This window comes from Aphis gossypii, chromosome 1 (assembly GCF_020184175.1).
Source record: "Aphis gossypii isolate Hap1 chromosome 1, ASM2018417v2, whole genome shotgun sequence".
Taxonomy (NCBI): domain Eukaryota; kingdom Metazoa; phylum Arthropoda; class Insecta; order Hemiptera; family Aphididae; genus Aphis; species Aphis gossypii.
Window position 1 is genome coordinate 13483359 of NC_065530.1, and position 11092 is coordinate 13494450.

An 11092-nucleotide genomic window follows, 5' to 3' on the forward strand; every position below is an offset into this window, starting at 1 on the left:
TATTGATTTTACAATGGTGTGTTTTTTTTTTTTTTTTTTGTGTCTGTGTACAGCATAACTAGTCGAAATAATGCTCCAATTTCAAACAATGGGGGTGGTTTCCGATGTAAAAGTGAATATCCTTGGTGCATTATAGAGGTAAAAAGTTAACATTTTCCAACAGTTTTCAAAAATTTTCAAAAAATTTTGACTTTTTATGAGTTATTTATAGACCACTGAAATTTTCGATTTTTTTGAGAAATTTTTTTTAAAGTGTCGATAAAAAATTTTTGGATGACCAAAAAGTTTTGAAAATTTAATACAAGGTTCCTTATGAGTTGTTTTTAATGTAGATAAAAAAAATTAAAAATCGTTAGTCACAATTTTTTTTTATAAGCGTTTTTAGTTCAAATTTTTACGAAATCTGTCGAAAACGCGAAAATTTGCAAGTAATTTTGAAGTTGAAAAATCATAAAATTTTTTTCTTTTATAACTAAGTTTTGAAAATTTGGTACAAGGTTCTCCATACATTTTTCTTCGAATATCTGTAAAAAAAACTACCGGATTCAGACAAAAAATTTTTATGAGTGTTTGAAATTTAAATTTTTACAAAAACCGCGTTAAATAACAGTTTAGCCTCAAACGATTTTTGATATTTGTTATTATTCAAAAAGTATAAGTCGTAGATACTTGAAAATTTTACCAGTTATTAAGATTCGCGTTTTCTTTACGTGATTTAAATTTCAAAATATTTTGACTTTTTTTGAGCTATTTATAGACAACTGAAATTTTCAATTTTTCTGAAAAAATATTTTTGAAGTGTCGATAAAATTTTTTTGGCCCTATCAAAATACTTGAAAATTTAATACAAAGTTCCTCATATGTTATTCTTATAGTGATTAAAAAATTATAAGAATACATAGGCACAATTTTTTTTTATTAGCATTTGAAGTTCAAATATTGACAAAAATTCGTCAAAACCATGAATATTTGCAAATTATTTTGTAAGTATATTTCATAAAAATTTTTGTATAAGTAGGTAAGAGTTGAAAATTTAATATAAGGTTTTTCATAAGTTTACCTTCAAGTATCTATAGAGAAAACTCGAAGCATCATTATAGGAAAAATTTTTAGTGCGTTTGAATTTTAAATTTTAACGAAATAGCGTAACGATAACGATTTATCCTCAAACGATTTTAAATATTTGTTATTATTCAAAAAGTATAAGTTGTAGATACTTGAAAATTTTACCAGTTATTAAGATTCACGTTTTCTTTACGTGATTTAATTTTCAAAATATTTTGACTTTTTTTGAGCTATTTATAGACAACTGAAATTTTCAATTTTTCTGAAAAAATATTTTTGAAGTGTCGATAAAATCTTTTTGGCCCTATCAAAATACTTGAAAATTTAATGCAAAGTTCCTCATAAATTATTATTATAGTGATTAAAAAATTATAAGAATACATAGGCACAATTTTTTTTTATTAGCATTTGAAGTTCAAATATTGACAAAAATTCGTCAAAACTATGAATACTTGCAAATTATTTTGTAGGTATATTTCATAAAAATTTTTGTATAAGTAGCTAAGAGTTGAAAATTTAACACAAGGTTTTTCATAAGTTTAGCTTACAATTTTTATAAAAGAACTTAAATTTTGTTGTATTCAGGCCATTAAAACATAAACCACCTTTTTCACCAACCACTAGAAATTATATCCTAGGCTGACAAATCATCTTCGTTCAGAATCGTTTTTCGTATACAATGATAACTATCATTGGATTCAAATTTAACACTCATATAATATATAATAATGATCCATACGGCACCTAATGTACAGCAGAGTGGTACTCACTTGCCCGCTTTATTTTATATTTTTGTAACTCAAAAAATAATTACTGTAAATACTTTAAAAACCAAATGTTTATATTAGCGTTATCTATACATGGTTAAATTTTCAAAATATTTTAACTTTTTTGAGTTATTTATAGATAACTGAAATTTTCGATTTTTAAGGATTTCTTTCTGAAACGTCGATAAAATAACTTGAAAATTAAATACAAGGTTCCTTATAAGTTGCTCTTATTCATTAAATTATAAAACATCTTTTTCATCACCCAATTTAAAATATATATAATAATATATTCTTGGCTGACAAATCATCTCTGTTCAGAATCATTGGATTCAAATTTAACACTCTTATATATAAAAGTGATCTACATGATACCTAATGTACTGCAAAACGGTACCCACTTGACCATGCTTTTAAATTTTTATTTGAATTACAAGAAAATATCAAAAATTGTTTGAGGAGAAATAATTATTTAACAGGTTAATAATATTGAATGTCATGTACTCTTATATTTGAATTAAAAATAAATGCTTATTAAAAATTAATTTGGCTTTTCGGTAGAATTTTTTATCCATGTATTGTTTGAAAACTATAATCAAGAACCTCAAATTAATTTGTAAATCTTAATTATATTAAAAAAATGCTTATGAATTTCTAACTACAAAAGAATTATTATTTTCACTATTTGTATAAATTTTGTCGAGATTCTAACTTTTTAAGGTTTATAAAAAACATATCGTGATTATAAATTTTTGAAAGTATTTAATTTAAAAATTGACAACTTATGAGGAGCTTTAAATTACATTATCAAAAATTTCTACCTCACAAATAATTTTTAATCGAATAAGATTCTTTAAAAGATTTTTAATCTATTCATAAAAAGAAATTCTATCGAAGAGCTAAATTAATTTTTTATGACCATTTCAACTCCAAATTTATACAAATTTATTCATTTATTATAAAAATAATTCATCGATAAAAAGTTATTCTTCTAGATAGGTACTTGAAATTTTTATCAAATGATTGTATTATCATTTTAATTAAAATAATACAATTTTCAAAAATCTTTCCTCTTCTTTTTTTGAGCTATTTATAGAAATGATTAATTTTCTATAATTGTTGATAAAGACTTATTCACTGGATTAAAGTACTTGCAAATTTAATACAAGATCAACAATGTATTATAAGTTTTTATATTTGTATAAAAATATTAAATATACATTGGTGTTGAAATTCGTTAAAATCACAGAAAATATCTAACTATTTTGTAGTTAAAAACAATAAACATTATCGTTGGTATCTAGATTTTCAATATTTAGTAAGTTAGTATACGATTCTTCTTAAGTAATTTATATGTAGATCATAAAATCTAATAAATATGTAAAAATAGTTACCTATTTTTTATAGGCATTTTTAAATTAAAATTTAGATAACATTTAAGCGATAAAGAAAATGTTAATTATTCCGTTAGGTATAATTAAAATATTAAAATATTTATTATTTTAGGTATTATTTTTTATTTTTTTAGCTTAAAAACATTATACTTAACATCTTTTATTTTTATTATATTACTATGAATTTTACTGTACGTGATAATGTTTTGATTTATTTTAAGATATTTTTATTTATTTATACTGTGGAACTACTTTTAATGTTTTATAGTATTTATAAAAATATAATGTTAAATTTATTTAATAGTATGATAATATAACCTTATTATATAATAGGTACCTTTTTTAGTTCGTATTTCTTTTTAGTACCCGATACTTAAATCGTACTTATATATTTAAAATTATTCAAAATTTTAAAAAGTTTATTAATCAAAGAATGGATAAAATACCGAACTGTGATATGATATACAAAAAAAGCTTCCCAAATAACGTAGTCCATCCATAAAGCTATACCACTATACGTTCATGTACATTGTACAATGATAAAAAAGTAAATGTAATATTATAGTGGCTTATCATTATCACAAATGTTAAAATTGGCTTATTATTAAAGTCTAGGAATACCACAAAAAAAATACTATATAGGAAAATTAACTGTGAGTAAAGTCATACAGTGTACCTATGACTGGACGAATTATGGTATACTTTAGTAGCTGCTTTTGAATGACTTTATTTAACTATAATATTTTTTAAGTACGTAAATATTAATAATGTAAAAAATATGCGTGTGCGTTAAAGTTTTATATATTATTAATGGTGTTATACTATATATATATATATATATAAGTGTATACTTTTTTTAATTATAAATACTATTATTTAGTTATATTATATTATTATATTCTTATTATTTATTCATATTTCAATAAAATATAAAAATATGTGGTAGCAGATCGTATAAGCAAAAATACTAAAAAAATATAAAGTAGGTATGTTTCACGGAATGAAATATCCTCCCACTGAAAGAACTTCAAAGTTCTCAAAGTAGCGTGCATATAATGCGCTATGGGTGGTAATAATATCGTTCCTGTTGTTACAATTCATGGAAATAACACTAGAGTGCGTAGGTTCCAAGTCATAACAGTCAATTATGTTTGTCAGTAAAATGTTAACAGAGAAATCAAACATCAAACCAATAAGTTAAAACAATTTTAGTAAATGCTTATAAAATAATATTTTGTTAAATTTGTAAAATTATCACCGTTGGTTCACTCAAACCCATGGATTACCCAGTTGAGTATTTAGTATTTACATACCTTAACTGAGCTACATTCACAGAATCTGGTTAAATCCCATTGTGTGCATCTTTAACTGACTTGCAGCATATTATTAAATAATTTATGCAGCAAGTGTAATGTTTTAACTATCTAGGTTTTATTTATTATTGCATAATTTATTAATATATGTTATATTATTTTTGTTTTAATATACAATATACAGATACATATATATCTACCTACTTATCTAAATTACCTAATAATTATGTAAAAATAATTCAATTATTAAAAAAAAAATAATAATAACAATTAAAAATCAGAAACAATTAATTAACCAATCATTTAGCAACAAACTTTATTTTTTAGGAGAAAAGTAGGTTTGAATTTAGTTTTAAATTTTGAAGAGAGTATGGGTAGGTAGACCTACTGAAAATGTAACAGCAAATAAAAATGAAAAAAGAAATCTTACTATTGTAATATTTAGAATAATCACGGATCAAATTAAAAATCATATTAATGTAGGTTCTAAATCTAACATGCAATTAATGTAAATGTATTTATATATTATGTAATTTTAGAAAAGAGATAATTTATTAAAAAAATACTATAATAATATTCAAATATATATTATATTGACTATTGATTCCCCATATGTATAATATATATATTTAATATTTATAGTATAGTATAAATTTATAATTGTGGTAACATTTTTATATATATTATGTTACATTCATTTATCGTCCTGTTTTGTATCATTAATTGGATAGAAAATTCATTCATTTCATCTGATTAAACTTCATTTTTTACACATCGCATAATTACACATCATTATATCATGAATAACTTTTCACTAAACGGATACAGAAATTTAGTTGTACAAAATTTGTTCAGTAATTTATGTATGTATATCCACACAATAAAACCATGATACGTATTACACTCTTAAAAATAGAGACTCATTTAACATTTTAATTAAATTGAATTGTATCTTTATTAAACTATTATAAGCTCAATTAAATTAAAACTAAAAAATATATTAATTAAACGCAACTTCAGTTCTAGTAAGTTATTAATAAATAAAAATAAATATGTATTACAAAAAATAATAAATAAAAAATGCAATAAAAAAATACGGAAAAGCAAAAATAAACGTAAAAATAATGCAAAACTACAACACATAATTTTATTAATCAATACAAATCGTTGAAATAAAAACTCTTGAAAAAAATACAAATTTAAAAACATTTTTATATGTTTTAAATATTTTAATACGCATTAATAATACGGCAATAACTGTTGTATTTAAAAATCAGTTAATGTTAAGGCGACAGGCTATGTTATTATACTATAAAGCAAAGGCGCATTAAATAAAGTGTTCTTACAATATTTCTTGATTTTTTATTTTACATATTAGTTTTTGTTTTTCAACTATAGAAACTAGAAAGTATATACAATTTTTTCAAGGGATATTATTCTCATTTTTTTCTTTTACCTAAATATTGATTAATTAATTTTTATTTTTATTGATATGATATAGTTTTAGCATGGTTTATGTATTTGATTAGTAAAATAATAAATTCGATTAATAGAATTAAGATAATATGCTTGTTACATAAATTTAAAATAATGCACTCTAAATTAGAAAATGGATTAAAGACGCACACTACGGGTATAACCAAATCTGATATTAGTAATATTCTTTAGTTAGGGTACAACCGCTACCTGTTTTGCCTATACAACACGCCGTGTTATCTTCAATTGAATCTTTGATTTTTATAGACTTATATAAAACGGTACTCTCTATATAAATAATAATATTTTTGTTTGTTAATTATTAAGTCTGAGTCGTTCATTTTAGAAAACAAATAACGTTTTTACAAGACCTCCGTTTTAAAGTGATATGTGTATTTTCGTATCAGTAATATTGTAATCTGTAAATAGCATCATCGGAGTTTTGTTTCTTTATTTGCATTTTAATAGCGTACCTATTCTTAGAATTTTAAACTTGTTGAGTAAAACTACAAGTAAATAATAGAGTTTCCATTTGATATAGTACTCTTATGGGTAGTATATACAAAATAGAAGTATATAACCAATAATAATAATTTAATGGGTCACGAATAACATAAAAAAGACGAATAAATTAAACATTTTAAATAGTAACATGAAAAACGCATTAAAGTCTACTACGAGCTGTAAAAAGTGTATGTATAATAATAATGATTGTTAAAATATTTTATTTATTTTTTTTGGAAATTTTTTGATATATCTACTTGAAAAAAAATTAATTTAAAAAGGTGTTTATAAATAATAATAATACATCGTAATTTTTTAACAGATTTAAAAATAAAATAAAATTCAATAATACAGTTACAATGTAGGGGTGGAAAAAAATGCATTTAAATAAGTTTCTATTTCATAATCCTTCTCGGTAAAACGTAACTAATATTTTTAATAACTATTATATTATAGTATAGATATAGTGTCACGTGAATTTTTTTGGTAGACAATACGATTTCAATTGTATCACAACACTACTCACATAGTCACATTTGTATGAAATTAGTAATTTAAATGAAAAATAACAATTTTAGTTATTTTTTTGCAATTTAAATTATATGAAAGGTAGAAACTTGATACTTTTCATTATTGAATGTATTATGATTTACTATACAGTGTACACGATAAATTTTCAAAATATTTAAATTAATTTAAACAATTTATAACACAAACTTATTTTTAGCTTATATCGTTTTACTGTGTAGAATCTACACACATCAATAATTCTTAATTAAAACAACAGCAAGTAATATTATATAAAATAATATTATAATATTTTATTGAGATTAACGAAATATTTGAATAAACGTTTGAGATATAATGCACATTTTAGATGGTGATAATAAAAGCATTGTGATTTTTTTTCAACTACTTATCAGTTTTCATCCGATAAAGTAATTGGCTAGATCCATAAGTCATGTCTGAGTCTATGAGTAATATCTATAAATAGGATCATCCAGGGCTGTTCTAAGGGGTCGACGAGGTGGGCAACCAAGTTCAGATATTAAATTTTTGATAATAATTTTCTGTTTAATAATTCACGACAAATTATCAACAATAATGTATAGAAAAAATTAAAAGTTATCTCTAGAAAATCCATAGCTGTTATATACCTAACCTAAATTGGCTAAACTAGAGAAGAGTGCACATTAATTTTCCTTTCACAGGATGCACACTTCCCTTAGATGGGCCAGTGTCATGGTATATTAAAATGTATGTATGATATTGGTTTTATAGATTATTTGTTGCGGTAAATTACGTAAAACATGAAAATTACGTAATCAACCAGAAATTGTCATATTAAACATGTATGAAAAATGAAAAATTTCGATATTTATTGATTAATTGCGATATTCTCTAAAGAAATTGGCGTATAATAATAAAATTCGACTATAATACATTTTTTTTTGTTTTTCCATGGCACTTTTTTATATTGGTAAGTTTCTAATATCTATAAATAAGTTTTCGTGGAACACACATCCTTTAATCATAGAGTAAAAGTACAAGTAATCGATCATAAAGTAAAATAAAACTGTCGTGTAGATCAATTAAGATCATCAAATTTGGCTTTAAATACGATTGATAAAAATAAAATAATAAACGATTATATAATGGAACTTAAGTTCGATATTTTAACTGTTAATGGAAAAGATAAACTCATTAAACCTCTAGTTAATGATACCGTACTTTACTAAGTGACAAACTATAATTTATTTGATATTCTCCATTTGACTCATTCCGCAATTGACCTCGGTAGAAGAAATCGAAGTAGCGCTGACCTTAAATGAAATATTGTAATGTTAATGTTATAAATGAAACAATAATAGTGTATTTAAATCTTTGAGTAAACTGTCAAAAAAATTATCCACTCCGAAAAGAGGATTAATTTCGAAACTAACTTGATGTCTTTACATAACGCTTTTAACTCTCTACTACAAATCAATTTAATTATATTATACATAATGATATAGATATAAGTATCAATAACCGCATTTGTACCATTTTTTATCGTAAATTCCCGGTGATTAACTTAATAATTTACTAAAAAAGAATGTTTATGATTATTACCAGTAAATTACATAAATTTGTATTTTTCTTTATTTACAACAACAGAATGTATAATAGGTAGGTAGCTGTATAATCATTATTCGTTAGATGTTGGATAATATTGTATAATGTATTACATATCTCAAAAAATTTGTGGTTAAAAATAATATTTGGGAGGATTATAAGACTTCTCATAACTTCTAAAATATCCCACTGATTAGGCACTGATATTATTATATTACCTAGTGATGTTTTTATATGACATTTTTTAGTTGTATTATAGTCGTAATCAGTCCTAATTATCCCAATATTTGATTTTCATCGGTCCGCTATATGATTTATCGAACTATAAACTCAACATGACGAGCGAATGTTTCTATTTTTTCTAAAAGTTAGATACTTAGCTTATCAAGGTGATCAATAATACACAATATATCATAAAATGTATATTAAAATGCACATTGCAAGGTTTCTCTTGTATTGTATTCCCAGCGGTACAAGAAACCATCTTATTTTACACTCGTAATACTCTATATATGAATTTATTTGTCAAGCAAAATTTATCAGCTGTATTCATAAAGGTTTTTGCTGTAAAAAGTGGATAAATAAACTTATTTTTCACAAAAACAAATAGTTGTATTGATTTGAAAGTATTTTTTGAAATAATTGAAATGATTTTGAATTAAAAATGCATTCTGTTTCTTTTTTCATGTTCATATATTTTTTTTTTTTTTACTTTTTAAATATGATGATATCTATAAGTGTTTGTTAAACCTAAGTAAAGTGAAATTATAATTTTATGAATTTTTCAACAATTGATTGATTTTGCTATCTTAGATATTTTATTACAACTATTGTCGATTAAAATATTATGTAGGTTTTATACTTTAAATTCTATAGTCAATTAAATATTTAAATATAAAAATAATCTGCGATTTACTATGCATACCATTTATAGTTTATGAAGTAATTTTATCTATAAAAATTGGTATCTAACAGGTTTTTTACAGAAATCATTCGTATTCATTTTTTTTGTGATTTTATTGTTTATTTTCTTCATTGTTGATCATTAGGGCTCGGATTTTTAAACATATGCTATATAAAAGAACTTAAATTTTGAGGTATTCAGGTTATTTAAACATAAGCCACATTTTTCATCACCCACTGGAAAATATATCCTAGGCTGACAAATCATCTCCGTTTAGAATCGTTTTCGGTATACAATGATACATTGATACCTATCATTGGATTCAAATTTGACCCATAAAATATAATAATGACCAATGTACAGCAGAGCGGATCCACTTGACCACGCTTTTTTTAATGAATGTTTGACATTTTTTAATTTATTTTTATAACTAGTTCATGCTTCTTTTTTACTTTTTAAAACAATTGTGTGCTTTTTTAGTTGCTTATTATGCTTTAAAATCCGAGCCCTATAATGATCATCATTACAATCAGATTGTAAGTCGATTAAATTAATATTATGATAAAATACCTTATCTATAACGTATTATTCGTTATTCGATGATATGATTTGGTAACTTTATTTTATTATACTTCCCAATTGTACTATACATCATCCCATTATAATATCCATTACGGAAATTTTACTAGATGTATGTAGGAATAAAATAAATGAGATTTCAATCTAAATTAATCTAATTAATATCAAATAATGGATGAATGATACAGACATAAAATTATTAAAATATAAACAATTATAGGTCTCTATTGGTGACACTAATATTTCATATTAGGTAATTAGGTATACATTTTGTCTTTTTTTTGTTATTTATGGAATATATTAAATTCTAATTTTCGATATTAATATTTATTAATTTAGGTAAGTATATAAAATACATTATTACAGGAGTTAAAATAAAATATATATTTAGTTATAATTAATAAATTAATAAATAAAAGTACGCAGTATTTTAATTATATTATCATCATTAAAATATTTGAACAGATATTCATCATTTAATTACTATAATTCAGATACATCATAAATAATAAACTATCTATCAAAATAGTTTTTATTCAACCGAAAGTTTGCTCAGTGCTGACGATAACTTGAAAGGAAACTAATTAATGGAATCGAATTAATTTGGGCACCTGTATGTATAATGTATACGACTTTGTGTAAAGTATAATGTTTATAGCTACAGAATTATTTTATATTATTATTATTATTTTTTTTTTGCTATTCATTACGCACGATTCGATACATTTTCCACTTTACAAATTTCGGACCGATAAAAATCCTAGGTACTAGTATAACAAGAAACAAAACCGAAACCTGAATAAAAAATATTATTTTAAAATATATAATTATTTTGCATTATCATATATTAATATTGCATATACAATTCGAAATTATTATTTGTTGGCATAATACTACGTAATGCGATTGGCGATTATTAAAGATAATGAATCAGGCACATGTGGTTTTATATAACGATTAGTCGATGAAGGTGAA